Here is an 18,017-nt window from a genome sequence, read left to right as displayed (position 1 = left end):
TCAGTGTATAATGAGTGCTTGATGAATGTTTAATGAGTGTATAGTGAGTACTCAGTGAATGTTTAGTGTACATTGAGTGCTTAGTGAATGTTTACTGAGTGTTTAGGGTACAGTGAGTGTGTAATGTTTTATGAGTGTTTAGTGTATAGTGACTGTTGAGCGTTCAGTGAGTGTTTAGTGTTACTGAGTGTGAGTGTATAGTAAGTGTTTAGTGAGTGTATAGTAAGTGTGTGTGTGTTCAGTGAGTGTATAGTAAGTGTGACTGTTTAGTGAGTGTTATTGGAAAGGTAGCGGGCGACCTGCGGCCCCCGCTGCGTCCTTACATAATTGTGTTTGTTGAAAGACATAAAATGATATATACAGAGCATTAAAGAACATGTACTGTGCAAGGCAGATATACATATCGGCGAATAGGCCGTAGACTGATACATGTATGAGATACATAAAGAATCTGAAACAATAACAAGTGACAAATACAACATGATTAATGTACAAACGTAGAGCGAAGCACAAGGAACAGAGAGGCGGTTTGATGCCCTTACGACAGGTCTGGCTCTAACTGATTTATTTTGTTGTTGTTTCAGATTTAGCTGGCCTTGTGCCAGCACGGGCTCTTGCTCCTAGAGCAGCCCGTAAGATTTATCTTTCGGAAGCCAGGTGTACATTGAGGAATGCGGACGGAAAGGTGGTCACCGACCTGCGGATCCCATGTCACGCATTTGGGCAAGAATTTGTGTTTGTTAGATGACCCATATAAATGAGAATGATTTACGTTACAATGAACGTACAAAAGTGGTTACGTACATCGGCGGAAAGACCGTACAATAATACATATGGCGAGATATATAAAAACACAAAATAATAACAGGTAATACACATGACGTGTTAATGCAGAAACGAAGAGGCGCTTGACGCCTTTACAATGTCAGCAGTCCCCAGGAATCCTTATATTGAGACAAGAGACCCGAACTTTACTTTTCACAACAACAGGCTAGCTAATGTCATTCAAATCATTGCAGGAAGGTATCCTGTTTGACCGTCTTCCATACGATGAATTTAAACAAAAAATTCCATTAGCACCAATAGTGTCTGCACCCTAAGAAGTAGTATGTGTATCTCACTCTGTTAAACACCAGCTTCCACATTTTATTGAAGTGCCAGGCTGCTTGTTGTCAACAACCAGAAGTCATTTATTTCTTTCACAGCTAACAGAATTATAATCGGAAAACACTCCAGTGGTACTGTACGTACCTACGCACAGCCATAGGATATCCACAATAGAACAACATGCCTACTAAATTTCATTTAGTTTTCTGGGTCGGACCACCAAAAAAATTTAGTAGATTTTGGGCCAGGTACCAGTTTTCCAAACTACAGAATCCAGTTCTCAAACTGAAAGTTTACTTTTTTCTGGAAGCTATGGGTTTGAGTGTATGTAAATACGAAAATATTAATTCGTGGCTTTTTCTATGTGTATCTGCTTAGAAACCGAAGATATGAAAAATCCAGTATTCTTTTTGTTTATATATTAAAAAAAATTAACCAAATAAATTTAAAATTTTGTTGATTAATTGATCATATCGTACTAAAAAAATCTCTCTCTCTCTCTCTCTCTCTCACACACACACACACACACATTAACCGTTCTTGCATTGATTCTGATAATCCTAAAGAAATATTTAAAGGTAATTCTTATTCACAAGACTTTATCCCAATCCTGGCTAAACTCTCTAAGACTGAAAACTCCGCCACCTTTTTTTCTTTATCAGTTCATCACTGTTGAAATGAAACAACCGATCGTTTTTACAGTTCCATGAAATTTATTTAGGTAGTGTCTAGTTGCTTTACGAATCTTCTATGTAACAATCTTGCAGTCCGTTAGAGAAAACAGTGATTTACACTAGTACACGTTGCGTGCATGGGCTGTGCCTTTTTTTTTTTTTTTTTTTTTGACTCGGGGCAAAGTCACAGTCAGTTGATTTCACCACAAGTAATTCTATTCGAGAAAGCAGTCCCTCTGAAAACGCATATCTCTTGGAGGGAGCATATATATTTTTTATCTTATTTCATTATTATTATTATTATTTTTCTTTTTGAGGGAGCAGGTCTCTTGGAGAAGGCAGGTCATAGAGAAAGCAGGTCTCTTCATCACGGAGCCGGAGAATTAAAGATTTTACCGGACAGTTCTGTCTTCAAAGACAGTGTCATCATGTGATGTGACAGTTCGTGGTGGGGTAGTCTTAAGGGTTTATTATACTGTGATTTAAACACTTAGTAAAGGATAAAATAATAAAATTTATAAAATAATAAAATTTATCACTAAGGAAAAAGAATACCTACAAATAAAGGATTGGCAGTTTGGGGTGGGTTTCATGATACAAACAGAGCACAGGCCACTTATTTACACCTGCAAATTATGAGGTAGACCATACCACTCCAGAGCTATGAGTTTCAGTGGAGCGCATTTCAGGAAAGCTCAACGTTGGTGCAGATTATTTCGGTGTATTAAAGAATAAAAAAAAAATAAAAAGAGACAATTTTCCTTAAGCGAGGTTGTTTTGTCATGTCCAAGTGTAAATTATGTGATTTTCTCATTTCATTTCTGTTAAGGATAATTCGTATAGCTTTCCCAAATTCTGTTTTCTATGTTACTAAGCTAATGGAGGACTTGTACAATCATAGTCGGGACTCGGGAGGAGTTCACAACTAGCTACTATTTCCTGTAATCTTCTAGGATTTTGATGGTGTGTTATTTACGCAAAGATGCATATTAATGAGTAACGTGTGTTTGGTAAGATGTCAGATATTACTCTGATATATCTGATTATGTTTAACATTATGTTGTAAAATCCCCGCTCAACGGGTTCTCAAAGATGAACATCCGGTTTTCTGCGGTGCCTTCACATGCGACCTAGGGTCGGACGAACACCATCTTATTGTCATTATTGTGAATTGTATATTTATTACCTGTTCATTTGCCCTTGTACCACGTATATGTGTCAGAGTATTTTTATGTCCAACCAACTATTGTTAATCATCATGTTTTCTGTATGTGCCTGTCCTGTTTTGTGTAGAGAAATAGTTTGACCTCGGTCACTTGTAAATTTTTGTACCCGCGGTTTCTGCGTATACGCAGACGTCCGCACGCCGCTTTATAAGCGGGTCGCTTCATCTCACAGATTTACGGGCTGCTCTGGAAGCAAGAGCCCGTGCTGGCACAAGGCCAGCTAAATCTAAAACAACAATCTCACAGACTCATCATCAACATAGAGTTACGGGCTGCTCTAGAAGCAAGAGCCCGTGCTGGCACAAGGCCAGCTAAATCTCAAACAACAACAACAATCAATAAACCTCACCCCCACCAAAATCACTTTCATGCATCATAATAAAGTTTTCATCCAACCTACCCATCTCATAGACTCGTCATCAACATAGAGTTACGGGCTGCTCTAGGAGCAAGAGCCCTTGCTGGCACAAGGGCAGCTAAATCTAAAACAACAACATCAATAAACCACTTAGGGCTGCTCTAGGAGCAAGAGCCCGTGCTGGCACAACGCCAGCTAAATCTAAAACAACAATCAATAAACCGCCCCCACCAAAATCACTTTCACGCATCATAATAAAGTTCTCACAGACTCATCATCAACATAGAGTTACGGGCTGCTCTAGGAGCAAGAGCCCGTGCTGGCATAAGGCCAGCTAAATCTGAAACAAGAACAACAGTCAATAAACCATTACGGGCTGCTCTAGGAGCAAGAGCCCGTGCTGGCACAAGGCCAGCTAAATCTGAAACAACACCAATAAACCATTACGGGCTGCTCTAGGAGCAAGAGCCCGTGCTGGCACAAGGCCAGCTAAATTTGAAACAATAAATCAATAAACCAGCAGTACTTGTCTTCCTGCTCATTATTTCGCACCTCTCTCACAAGGTCAACAGTATTTTTTTTTATCTAGATAACATGATCGTTCAAGAGATCTTCAGAAGGTTGTGCTCTGTGTTTAGACAGTTTATGTTTTATCTCTGTTGTGTGGTATATCAGAATATATATAGTCGGTATGTATCAGAAAGCAAATAAGAGAACCAACGACGTTCTTCTAAATATCAAACCTCTGTTATTAATGAGGTAACAAGTCTCAAGCCACCAGCCATCGTGCAGCCTATTGGCTTCTCTTCTGTGTACTGTAACAAGAAGAGTCTTTCAATTCATAATAATTATTTTGCGCCTTTGCTTCACTAGTGTTGAGCAAAATTCCATTACCGGTGAGGAGTCATTGTGTTAAGCTTCTGTCATATGCGGCTGCATAAGTGCTGAAATAAAGAGTGTATATTTTATAATTGTGAGGAGAGTTTTAATCACTTTATATGAAGCCACTGGCCACTGCTACTTGGGAACCTCATCACATGTATATATAGTATTACTTGGACAAATGATCCAACATCTAGAAGCATTCTGTCTATTTCAGTCTTCAAATACTTCTGTCAGAATAATCTAAATGAGTGTTGCAGAGGACAGAAGTTTAGCTCCTATAGTATCTATGTACCTTGGCGAAGATTTTCTTTCGTAAGACTTTTGTCATGTGGACAGCTGCTCCCATATCTAAATATATTCTTTCGAGGGGTGGGGAATTCCTGGTGGATGGGTGAGCATTTTTTGTGGTCGTGGTAAACTGTGGTGCTCCCTTCCCTTGGTGCTCTAAGTATGTGTGCTTATATTGCTTAATGCTTAATCCAGGCCAGATTCTAATGCGTCACTGTATCTTTTTTTGTTATTGTTTTTTAAGTCTTTCATCAATAACTCTCAAGCAACTTTATAAGATATTTCCTCAGGATATTGCATGTTAGTAACGTACAGTCACCATTATCTGTATATTTTCCTCATAGTTGGTCTTTCAAAAAAGAAAACTGTATTGTTTCTGTAATGTAAATTTTTAATCCAACTGATCTTCTGCTTAGAAATTGTTCCTTTGAGGATGGTCAACGAGTTTTGATGAACCACTGTTTCAGCAGTTTTGAGAGAAATGGCAAGTAAGTTACTGGTCTTTGTGATTCTAAAGACTGTTTAACTAAGTCCTTATTATAAAAAAGATTAACCTTCCCTAAAACACAAAATTTTCATTCTCTTTTCTTACACCCCGTGTTTACATGCGCATATAACCTAAATTTCTTCTAAGTTATGTAATAAGCAATTTCAGACAGGTCTATTGCACTGAGCAGGCTGGTAATTAGTAATGCATGATCATTTGGGCTAAATGTTGTTACAGTTGTGGGAAATGGGCATTAAAACCATGAAAATTATAATACTACTGCAAGTGGAACAAAATATTATGTAACATATCATCAGTTTAGCGTTCCCCTGACAGCCAGGAATGATACCACTTCTGCGTCGTAATGCGCGTATGTCTTTAGTATTAACGTATTAATGAATGCATTCTATTTAAACAGCAATGAAGAAACGCTCTATAAATACAGATATCATAAACATAAATGCCTTGCAATAGTCATAAAAAGCCCCATGCTGAAGAGACAACACCAACACCTGACAATCAGCTGATGAGTGTAAACATTAAAAAAAAAAGGTATAAATGCAAAAAAAAAAAGTAATTTGGCAAGACCCATAGTACGGTGTTTCCACACGCCGTTGGTTATTTTCAGTATAACGTAGCCATCTATAGTCAAGTTTCCAAAACAATGTTCAAAGGCTTTCAAACGCGTAAAAGTCTTCGCTGGTCACACAGCCAATAGACAGGCTAAACTAACAGATTTTCTCAGCGCTGTGACGCTGCTGGACATATCCTACACAGCCTCTAGGCCAAGTTGAGGTATGTTTGAAGTTCATTATATCTTAGTTTAACCAGACCACTGAGCTGGTTAACAGCTCTCCTAGGGCTGGCCCGAAAGATTAGATTTATTTTACGTGGTTAAGAACCAAATGGTTACCTAGCGACGGAACCCACTGCTTATTGTGGAATCCGAACCACATTATGATGAGAAATGAATTTCTATCACTAGAAACAAAATTCCTCCCCATTTTGGTTTTATCATAGACTTTCATGTGATGTAGCCCTCGCTATTCCTAGATAAGGTTTACCTAGAGTAGTCTACCTACCAAATATATTTAGGCTAGGGAAGACTAGTTTTGCCGGTGACGTTTCGTAGCCTAAGCGAACACATTGAGGTAGTTGCCTTGTCTGATTACTGTAGCTTAGCTTAGGCTTTAGGCTAGCCAGGCAATGCCGGTGAGACACTGAAGGTATCCTACTATCCATTTCAGGAACCACGAGTCATTGTTTTTCCCAAATATCTTTCAAACTAATTCTTTGATCCAAAGGGTACTTTGACACAGTGTACAAGACACCTTCTGCTAATTTTTGGTAATAAAGGCGGTAGATCCAAGTAATAGCTCCGCGGTGGTGATTTCTTTCTAACTTCTACAGTTTTTTGGTTGCTAATTATGGATTTACCTTCAATTTTTGTCCCACGAATGTAATTAATCTGTATTTGACCTCTTAAGCCCATCCGACAAGGGTTTTCCATACGCGATCTTCGCTAGACAGAGAACGGTTACATCTGTTTGGAATGGTTCATACCCCGCCCGGCAAGTGCAATAACTTGTAACGTATGGGTACTGCCCCCTTCCCAGCCAGTACTAAACACGGCGAAGGGACATTTCATTTGGCCGAACACAAATGCACCGTCAGTATCAGAAGCCCTAAAAGTGTAGAAAATTCCAGTTTCCAAGGTAAAAAGAGGCGCAGAGCTAATACTTAGAATTACCATACAGGCAAAGCCGCATGAGTCAGCAGGACTAATCTATGCAATCGAATGTCCGCTCTCCCCCATAGACAGGAAAGGCGGGGCAGAGATGGGGAGGCCAGGAAAGTGAGTTGAGGGAGAGATGAGGAGAGAAAGGGAATGGGAGGTACAGGATGGGGGATAAAGGATGTTCAAATGCATAGTTTGGCGATACTTGGCAACACCATGTAAGTCAAGAGTAAATGCCTTAACTAACACCATTTGACAATGCACTATTTTGCCAAAAATTAGCGGGAGGTGTCTTGTACACTGTGTCAAAGTATTATTTCAATCAAATAATTAGTTTGAAAGATGTTTGAGGAAAACGATGGCTTGTGGTCCATGAAATGGATAGTACTGTAGGTTGTTTTGGCTATAATTGCATAGAGTAGGCTTATTATGTTAAGTTGATAAATCTGGATTACAGTTATGGAATTCCAATCAAAAAATGAACATTACCAGTAGGCCTAGATTTTGTGATCTGAATAGACTTATTGTTACTGTTGGCCATGTTGAAAATAACATGGTTTTAGAGTAGGGCTTAATATCATTGGTAAATGTGGAGACCGCCGCACAAAGATATTGACTATTAATATAATAAATTGACTGAAGAAAATAGAAAAGGATGTATATAATGCAGTACAGTTGAGATGATTAAAAAATTCACAGTGATAACAGAAATTGTACTCTTTTACGTGTATTGTTACTTTCATCCCTGAGGGGCTGATACTAAACATGGCGTCCCGCAGAGCTTCCACCATGTTTAGTACCAGCCAGTCCCTTGGGGATGAAAGTAAGATTATGAAAAAAATGGTAAATTTCTCTGTTATCTCATCACTACTGTATTTTATATACCCATTTCTGTATTGTTTGGTAAAATAATTACATTAATAAATGATATCATGTCCTGTCTAACTTTATGCAGATTACATATATAATTTGGAGATAATGCTCACTCAAATCAAACATGCAGTACAGGACTGTGTTTATGGGCTGCTCTGTGAGCAAGAATCCTTACCTATATTAGGTAGCATAATCATCAACAACAACAATAGGAATGTGTACTGGCAGTGTGGCATGCCACTGATCTATTTGGCTTATTGGTTGATGGTACAAACCCATGAGTTTATCACCTATTAGTTATTCCTGGTCAGGTAAGCTAGTTAAGGATATGTTAATTAGGATAAACAAAAGTCAGCAGGCAATTGATTGATGGCACATGCATATTGTTATATAATCTGGGTCATATTCTGTATTACTGTCAAGTGATGTTATTATAAAACTGCAAGACCAGGACTATATTACTCAGTTAGTTCCAAAGATGAAGTAGCAACACATTTGATGATATGAGTACAATAATCATTCATATAACTTATGTTCTTATGGGAATACAAACCATTTTCTTTCATACAGGAATAGGCTTTCCTTTGGCACAAGTTGGAAATGCAGTTGATACCCGCTTACTCACAGTTCAGCATTTGCGGCTTCAGTTATTTGCAGATTTTTTTGTGGAACATAAAATTTGCCTATTCACAGATTTTTTCATAGCAATTACTGTATTTTCATATTTTCATGACTAAATGTTTTAAGGTGTATTTGGCGTTTGAACTATTAAAATAGGATGTTATAAGCATTTTAGAGGGGCTCTTTTGTGTTTGAACTATTAAAATAGGCAGTTATAAGCATTTTCAGAAGGGGTTTCGGTATTCTCAGATTTTCGGTATTTGCAGGTGGGTGTGGTATGCATCCCCCTCGAATACTGGAGGACGTCTGTGGTCACTGAACTTGGTAGCAAGGTAGGTAACTGGTGGTGAAGGGACAAAATTGGGGAAATACCCCTCACTCTTCTGTTGTCACCAAGCACTTTTTCAACACTGTCATGTTAAAACTTCAGTATTTGTTATTTTATGCTTGTTATACTGTATTTGTTTTCTTCAATTTAACTATGTGATGGAGAAAAAACATGATTGACTAAGACGTTGCTAGGTATTACAGCAATTATATTGTCCCTTCTGAATAGTGACCCACATAAGTTTTCGTTCTTTTGTGTACTTTTCTCTCCTCCTGTAAGGTGTGTATTGAGTGGTATCTCCCTGCAATGGGAGAAATACAGTAGGGAGAAGGGTGGTAAGAATTTGCCAGCATCCTGGGGGGAAAATATTTCTTAGTAGTGCCCCCCAAATCTTCCTGCTTTTTCTCATATCCCTGTTATGCTGCTTCTCCTACCTTCTGTATACATATGTTCCTTCCCCACAGTTTGAGGAGGGAACAGTTGGTAGTAAGGGAGCCTAACACTCATTCTCCTCTGACGATAAGTTGAGTACCTGGGCTTGTCTCTCCATGAGGGGGACCCTTATTTGTATACCCTGCTTGCCACCAACCACACTTGTTGACTTCTGCAAATGTTTCAGGTATGCCATTGTTATTAATCAAGTATCTGTGGAAGATATGTCCTTTGTTGAATATACTAGGAATTCCCTCTATTGCAAGACTGTACACTCCCTGAACACCTGAATTAGCCCTGGTCACTGACCAGCCCGAACAATATCCCCATAAATATACTCACAAATTGGGTAATTAACTGTCAGCGTTACCAATGCTACAGGTAAAATCTTGTCAAATGAGTTACCTGAGGCACCGTTGACAATGCTTCTGCAACTACCAGCCGATAGAGGCCAACATCCCCAATTGTTATTAGTTTACTGTGCTGTGTGAGTGTGTCCCACATGAGGCAAACTTTTTTGGTCATTTAGCCCGACCCCCATTTAAGAATTTGGATATCAGATTATGACTTTGGACTGTTTTCAACACCTTTTTTCCTGGATTTAAGCTTTATTGACTGGATTTGGAGTTTCTCTCCTGGTTTTGACTTTGGATCTGTACTTTGGATTCGATATGGATAAGTCAGACTAGAAGACGTCGTCGTCTGCTAGTGCCGCTGCTTCCACTTCGTCTACAGCTTCAACGACCGAGCCTTCTACTGCTGGAGATGCTGCCACTCATTGGTCCTGCACATCCTGCAAGCGTAGGATGAGTACCCTCAAACACGATCGACATTCTGTTTGTATTTTATGTAGAAAGGTTCAGTGTAGTATCAGTCAGAGATGTGATGAGTTTAGGTCCTGGTCAGTAGATCAAATGGAGAATTACATGAAACATAGAAAATCCTTAGCCTTAAGGAATAAGCGCAGGTCAGGACCAGCTGTAGGGTTACAATCAGTAGATAAGGAAGCTTTAGATTCAGAGTTATTCAAGAAGTTAGAGGACAGGTTATCATCCAGTATATCTAGTCTATTTTCTAGCCTGATAAGTAAGTTAACTGAGAATAGAGATACAGTACACCCCCCGTATTCATGGGGCATGTGTACCACACCCCCCCCCTGTGAATAGCTAAAACTCGTGAATACTTAGAACCCTTCTAAAAACACTTAGAACTGCCTATTTTGATAGTTCAAACACACACAAAACAAACTAAAAATGCTTATACAGGTATTGTCCTACTTACGATGGGGTTAGATTTAAAAAAAAAATTGTTTGTTGGAAAAAATGTAAGAAATACCAAAATGTATCTTGAACATAGCCTAGCCTACGCTAGGGTATTCGGTACCATGTACTGTATACATATATGGTAGCCTAGCCTACACTATAAAATATACTCTTTACATACACAGTATAGTAATTATAAATATCAGCTAATTCTGGAGGGCCATGCAAAGCGACTTATGATAACTTAATACAAAGAGAAATTGAATAACAAACAAAAATTGGCTTAGCCTACACTATGGTATATTGTATACGTACATATTAGCTTAGCCTACATTATACTGTACTCTATATTCGCATATCGTATTATGCAAACGTCAGCATAACAAATATGCATCTTTTCCATGGATCTTTTAAAATGTTGTGCCTTAATTCACTGTATCCAATCATATTTTGTATATATATTCTTATACTGCTTTTGTATTGTAAATTGCGATCATAGCGATCATCAGTGTTTTGGTTTGGAAATTTTACGCGGTATTTATTCCGCTGCATGTAACTCAGTTCAGCACGCTTTTCTTGCTTCTAGTTATTGTAAATGAACCTCTAGAGTCTAGATACTTTATTTATAAGGGGCAAGGTTATTTTTCATTATATGAAGTGTTTTTAAGTTGAAATATAACTAAAATACGTCTTGTTATGAAATTAATTTATCTATTATTTTCGTTAATAATAGATGACGATTGACGATGGCCGTTTGGGGGCATTTGTTTTGTGTAAAAAAAATTTAAGATTCCGTTCGCTAATTTCACTTGATTTCATCATAATACAAGCTTTACGTATTTATTGTTTATCCGGGTAAAATAACAGTAATGTGTTCTTTCATGCCCAGTAGTTTTGATTAAAATACTTTCTCTCCCATTTTAATTATGATCGAGTTTCATCCATGTTGCCGATGCATGATAATTTACAGTATAGTCATTAGCAGCTTGAACATTGTTTTCTCAGCTTCAGCTACAACTTGTGGCTTAAATTTAGCAGTATATTTTCTTGACAATCTTTTATCCATACCGAATAAGGGTATAATGTAAAAATATATCAGTCCTATTCTAGTTAACGTCATTTGTGCCATAACCTAAGGTAATTGTGTATTACCATACGATGGTTGAAATACCAGGTAAATGGCTGTTGTTATCTGATTCGGTTATAAGCAAAACAACAGTTTCTTGGTCGGTTGTTTATGGCTTTATGCATTTACACAAGAGTATAACGTTACTAACAATACTTTTATCATTCTCTTTTACTTTTTTAACTAGAAGATGGGATAAAGAGATGGAGGAAAAGTTGTCTATTGTAATTTGGTCTCTCTCACTGCCTGATTACACTGCTGCCTGCGCCCACCCGAAATTTAAAGATATTTTATAAATAATATTGTTGTATTGGTATTAATTGCTTACCCCATTGCAAAATCGAGTTATCTTAAGGTGAATTATCGTAACTCGAGCATTACCTGAGTATTTTAATAGTTTTATCACAAAAAGTGTATTTAGTCATGAAAATGAGATGAAAATCCAGTATTTAGTGAATATTTCTCAGTGAAAAATACCGCAAATGGGCAAATTTTCTGCAAATAATGGGTAGATACGTTTCAAAGAGAAATTTGTGAATATGTGAGTCCGCAAATCGTGAGAACACAAATACTGGGCGTTTACTGCAGTAGTATTAATAGTAGCATAGTTGATTCTAATCGTTCTTTTTCAGGCCCCCTGCCTGTTCCAGAACCAGCCCTAATGGGTGCCGGGGGTCATGGAGAACTGCAAGCCTTGAAGGTAGGTTCTGCCGGTCCCCCTGGCACGGAGCAGGCAGTGTTGGCAGCAGATTTACCCCTTCCCACTCAAGGTGTAAGTTCTGAGGTTGATGTAGAGTTAGGTAAGACACAGATGAGTAGGGAAAATAGGTTAGTAAGTGTTCAGGAAGAGAAGTGGAAGGTGCAGGCTTCTTTGGGTTTGGGTTCGAATGGGGTTTCTAGTGTGATGACTTTGTCTTTGGATCCATCTTCAGTTTTATTTCCTGCTTCGAGTTCTTTACAACAGAAGGTTTCTAAGTCCTTGGCTGGTCGTCCGGATGTGTGTTTGGGTTTGTCGGGTTCTGAAGTGTTGGAGAGTGCTCCTTCATCTTCGAAAGTTCCTTTTCCTTCGTTGGATAAGTTTGGTTTGTCTTGTGGTGGTGGTAATTCTGGTGATCAGGTTTTCAATTTGGCTCAGTATAATGCAGATTTGTTGGGTTTGTCACAGGGTTATAGATTAATAGTTAGGCAGTGTTTCAATTTTGGGTTCTCCAGTATTCACGATCATGTCTTGAAGAATTTTCCTGAGTTTGCTAATGATGTCTGTCAAGATTATCAAGGGGGAACAGAGTCGGTCTATTTTCTTTCTCTAAAATCTATGGCCTCTTCTGCTGCTTCTGAGTTTTCCTTTTCCCCAATTTCTTGTAAGCCTTCTTCCAATGTCTTTACACAATCTCAACTCAGTGGTCTGGTAAAACTAAGGTATACTTAACTTTACACAATCTTCTTTATCAGGTCACTCTTCGGAGGCCTCTTTGGAGTCTTCTCTTGCTTATCCTGTTTCTTTGCCATTAACTCAGCAGAACAAAGAATTTTCATTGGTCCAATCCTGTAATGTTGGAGTTTTGGCGGCTCCCTCTCTCTCTTCGGGGTTAAGGGAAGGTGTACCTTTGGTGGGGCTGTCTTCTTTAGCACCTTACATGGGTCTGGTAGTTTCTTAGGCTTCTGGTCTAGATGCTTCACAAGCGGTTGCGGAGCCTTCTGCAACTCTGTATTTTCATCCTTTACTGGGTTTAAGACATAATGGGTCCACCACGGTTCTTGCGGATGCTACGGCAGTTGGCGTTTCGTCTGCGCTATCATTGAGTGTATCATTACCAGTTGTGTCCTCAGCCTCTCCTTTCTCTAGAATAGCTGGTAATTTTCCTTCTTTGGTCCCCATTGGTTCCGCAGCTCGTAGCTTGTCCTTAGAAACACCTTTGAGTACTGCCCAACGTCGGCGGTAGGTGCTCCGGTGGTTACTCCGAGTGTGGCTTCTTCCTTTTTCTCTCCTTCTTCTACTTCTTTCTCAACTTTTCCTGCAGCTATTTCTGTTCCTCCTTCTAAGGTGTTCAATGTGGGTTCGGCTTTGGTTCCAGGTCATCAGGGAGTTCTTCCTCCTTTTCCCTCAATCAGTGTGACTTCAGCTCCGGATACCCACCCTGGTGTGGCGTTGGTCCATCCGGGATTGGATGGATCGGGTGTTGTGGCCTCTCCACTCTAAGGGGTGGGCGTTTGTCGCCCAGGAGTGGTTGGCCCAGGTGTTACGTCATTGTCGCTGGGTGGTGCAGGGTTTGCTCAGTCGAGTGCAACTGGCTCAAGAGATTTGTTGTCGGCTTTAGTTGGTACAGGGTTTGCACAACTGGGTTTGGTTGGCTCAGGTATGATGGGGACAGGTATGTCAGGTGTTGGTCTCGCGCATCCAGGTGTAGCTAGTTCTGGGCTATTGGGTGCAGCTCTTGCTGGTGGCTGTACAACATTCTTTGGCAAGAAGAGTAGGGACTTCTTTTTAAATCATCTTCTGTCTCACTGTCCGGAAATACATAAGAGAGTTCTGTCGAGGGCGCCGTTTGCGCTCTGCAACAGTCTTTAGAGAGAGGAGGATGTCTCCTCCATGGTCAATTTCGTGTCGTCGTCAGCAGTAGAGTCACAACAGGCTATGATTTGTGTGGTGGCTCAGGGTTCAAGATCACCTAAAGGATCCAGGATGCCATCTCCAGCTAAACGATCAGGTTCTAAGTCTCCTGTAAGATTGCTGAAGAAGGTCTGTTTGCTTCTAAGGGTTCGGCTTCTGCCTCGGTTTCGAAACCTTCTTGTTTCAAGAGGGGTTTTCAGAAATAGGAGATATTCCCTTCGCCTGTACCTGTGGGAGGTTGCCTTGCTCCTTTTTGGAACATCTGGAATGAGGGGCTGCAGAGAGTTGGGTAGTGAAGGTGTTAAGGGAGGGGTACAGAGTCTCTTTTCATTCTCGTTCTCCTCTGTCCAGCCCCCCGGTTTGCCTTCCCAGTTATTCCCCATCCTCCATCAAAGGGATAGCTTTAGCGCGGGAGATCCAAGCCCTTTTGGAGAAGGGGGCAATAGAACCTGCTCCTCCTTCTCCAGGGTTTTTCAACCGGATCTTCGTGGCTCCAAAAGCGGGAGGGTCTTGGAGACCCATTATAGATCTTTCGGGTCTCAACCGGCTGGTAGTTTCAATGAAGTTTTACATGGAAACTTCGCAGTCGGTGCTGCGGTCAGTTCGTAGAGACAATTGGATGGTTTCAGTGGACCTCAGGGGTGCGTATCTCCAGGTTCTGATTCATCAGGAATCTCGGAAGGTTCCTTTGTGTCTCGGGTCCAACTGGAACATTCCAGTTCAAGGTCCTCTGCTTTGGTCTAACCACAGCTCCTCAGGTTTTCACAAGGGAATGTCTCCTATTTCGGACGTAATGCATTGTCGGGGTTTTCGAATGAGGAGATACCCCGACGATTGGTTGGTTCAGGCTTTGTCTGTGGACGGATTGTTGCAGGCAAGGGATTTCTTACTGAACCTATGTCAGACCTTAGGAATTCGGATTAATTTGGACAAAAGCTCTCTAATTCCAGCTCAAGTAAAGACCTATTTGGGAATGGAGATTCAGATGCATCTTTTGAGGGCTTTCCTGACAGAGGAACAGATTCTTGCAGTTCTAGGTCAACTAGAGGTATTCCTGTTGGACAGGGCACAACCAGTGAGCTTGTGGAAGAGCTTGTTGGGCTGAATGTCCTTCCTCTCGCTACTAGTTCCAGGGTCTCGTCTCCGGATGCATTCTCTGCAGGTGTGTCTCAGGAATCGCTGGGACTTTCAGGAAGAGAATGCAGTTGTGGTCTGGGACGATTCTTGCCTGAAGGATCTTTGGTGGTGGTCAGAAGGACATCATCTGACTATGGGAGTAAGATTGGATTCCCCTCTTCCAGATGTTCATCTGTACACGGATGCCTCAGATTGGGGTTGGGGTGCGACCCTGGAGGAATCTCAGGCCAGAGGCCTTTAGAGGGATCTGATCGAGAGGAGTCCACGAATTTCTGGGAGTTGAGAACAGTAGAAGAGGCTCTGAGTTGCTTTTCAGAGCAAGTAAGCAACAAGGTAGTAGCTCTCTTTTGTGAAAACATTATGGCTGTGTCGTATCTAAAGAAAGAGGGAGGAACAAGATCGCAAGTCTTAAACAACGTACCACAGAGAGTTCTTCGTTGGTGCGAGGACGCAGGGTTTCTCTTATACCACAATTTGTGTCGGGGAAGCTCGATGTTCTAGTAGACGCGTTGAGTCGTTCTCAGGGAGTTCTCGGGGGCGAATGGACTCAGGTTCAGGAAGAAGTACAACATCTGTTGAGGAGGTGGTCAGCGACAATGGATCTCTTCGCCACAAGAATGAATTTCCGTCTTCCGGTCTACTTCTCCCCAGTAGCGGACCCCATGTCGTGCTGGACAGATGCAATGCTGCACTCCTGGGACAACCTTCAAGTGTATGCATTCCCTTCTATCGGGTTGATTCAACAGTTACTGTTCAAACTCAGGAATTTTGCACAATCTATTAAGATCTTTTAGAATAGAACGTCCAGTTTTTCCGCTTTAGGCCCCCTCGTGGGATCTAGCGGCTGTTTTGAGACTGTTGAGCTCTCCATCTTTTGAACCCTTGGAGTCATTATCCTTAAGAGAGTTAACCAAGGTGTTATTTTTAGTTGCTGTGGCTGCAGCAAGAAGAATTGATGAGTTGTTCCTACACAAATACAAACCCTTGGTCCTTTACTCATATAGGGAATACTTTTGGCAAAGCTGAACTGGCTGCTAAAGACTTAACAAGGTAATGTGGTGGTATTACTACTGGCCAGGTAGTTGGTTAGTAACAGTTGGAAGCCCACGGTACCAACCTCCCAGCTTCACGCATTCACTGTACTTTCCAGCCTCGTCTGATGCGGATGTGTTTTCCTGTTCTCTGCTCGGACCTTCCTGGATGCTAAAGCTTCAACTTTTTCATGGTGTGTTTGTTCCTGTTTTGCTTTTGGCTTGTTACTTCAGTATATCTGTGCGTGTTTGTAATTATGGACGATCTGTTACAAACCTATGATTTGGATAAGCCTGTGCGCCGGGTATGTCCTGGTAAGGATAAGAAATGTGGCGCTTTCCGCTGTAGTGCGGATTCTGACCCCCACTCCCTTTGCTTAAAATGTAGGAAAGGGAGCAAGGACCCCCCCTGATTGTACTGTTGATGAACCCTGCGATAAGTGTAGGCTTTGGTCCCCTGAGCAGTCGGAAGGGCTGTCTTCAGCTCCTTCGACTCCAACGGTTGCTAATCCTTCCCAATCGTATCTGAGCCCCGAAGGCTTTCCCTTGCTGCCTATTCACAGCACTGAATCTGTCTCCCTCACCCAGAGTCGCTGATCCCTGGGTTAGGGGCCCCCCCCCATACCCACCTTTGTCTTCCACAGGGTTGGTTTCTGTGCCGGGTTTGAGTCAGGCGTGGGAGTCGCTCAGGATGGTTGGCAACCCTGATCTTCCTTCGCTCCTCGAGCATATCAACTCTGCTGCGCGGGCGGGAGTACTACTCCCTCCCCCCACTACCCACATGGTTGACGCTCTCACAACCACCACCGTCACCACTGTGCTGCCGGGAAGCGTGATGACCTTGGTGGGAACGCACCATGCCTATGGTGCAGTTCCGACCCCAGCCATCTCAGTGTCGATGCTAGCTGGACCGGTCTGCTCGGTCACTCCACCACCGCTCGGCTAGGCTCCCACGCCTCCTGCCTCGCTTCCACCGTTGTCCATGCCTGTGATCCAGCCGAACCATCCAACGTCCCCTGCAACTCCAGCTGTCCCTGCCACCATTGTACGCCCATGACATGAGTCCCCTGCTGGTTCTTGGACTCTTGTACCATCTGCTGTGCCTGCCCCAGCCCCCGTCAACCCCTGGTCTGTCTTCGGTAAGCTGAGGGATGTGGTGTTGTTGTTGATTGAGAAGAAGAAGAAGAAGAAGATGAGCATGCCAACCGTCCCCATCATCGTCTTCCTCTTCATGGTCGTCGTCACCGTCCTCGTCTTCATCTTTGTCTGCCTCTTCCCCCCCCCCCCTCTTCTAAGTCCAGTTGGTCTAAGAAGGGGAGGGTGGTCTCTCCTCCCCCTAAGAAGACTCTCTCTTCGAAGGGGGTGCAGTCCTTTCCTTGGGGGAAGACTGCTGGGTTTCTCGCTGGGAGGGGTACCTTGGTACCCTCCTCAGACGGTTCGGGAGCTTCATCCTCCCAGACTGGTTCTGTTTCAGTGCCTCCTAAGCGAGTGTCGCTGAAGGCACGGTAGTCTCGACTCCTGTAGCGAGCTCGAGCACGGAACAGGAGAAGGGGAAGAGACTTCGGGCTTCTCCTCCACCCAAACTGTCATCCTTGCCCAAGTTGGACAAAGGATCAGCGGGGAAGGTGCCCAAGGACGTCTCGACTCCGAAGACATCGGGAGGAACCAAGGAGGGGTCCCCGCAGCCTTCTTCGTCTGTTTCGGTGTCGAAGAAGACTGGAACACACCCGGACAGTAGGGACAGCGGCCTCCAAACGGCAGTCTGCGCCCCTGCGTTGGTCTCCTCTGCACGCTCCAGTGTGGAGGATTGTCCAACATCGGAGCATGGATTGG

At 42.0% G+C, this 18,017-nt stretch overlaps 1 protein-coding gene across 6 annotated transcripts in view; it reads left to right on the top strand.

Moving 5' to 3' along the window:
* The first annotated feature begins 5,518 nt into the window (after nucleotides 1-5,518).
* LOC136833650 (delta(24)-sterol reductase-like) overlaps nucleotides 5,519-18,017 on the top strand; it is a 234,321-nt gene continuing 221,822 nt past the window's right edge. For 3 of the 6 annotated variants that reach the window (XR_010851558.1, XM_067095819.1, XM_067095820.1), the window contains exons 1-2: nucleotides 5,588-5,820; nucleotides 8,524-8,589. The gene's annotated coding sequence lies outside the window, so the exon portion shown is untranslated. Of the gene's footprint in view, nucleotides 5,821-8,523; nucleotides 8,590-9,049; nucleotides 9,205-18,017 lie in introns of all 6 variants that reach the window. The other 3 variants (XR_010851557.1, XM_067095805.1, XM_067095812.1) reach the window with 2 other exon arrangements.

Source organism: Macrobrachium rosenbergii, chromosome 4 (genome assembly GCF_040412425.1).
Source record: "Macrobrachium rosenbergii isolate ZJJX-2024 chromosome 4, ASM4041242v1, whole genome shotgun sequence".
NCBI classification, from domain to species: Eukaryota; Metazoa; Arthropoda; class Malacostraca; order Decapoda; family Palaemonidae; genus Macrobrachium; species Macrobrachium rosenbergii.
The sequence above is the reverse complement of the archived record's forward strand: the minus strand, read 5'-3'. Positions and strand labels throughout refer to the sequence as shown.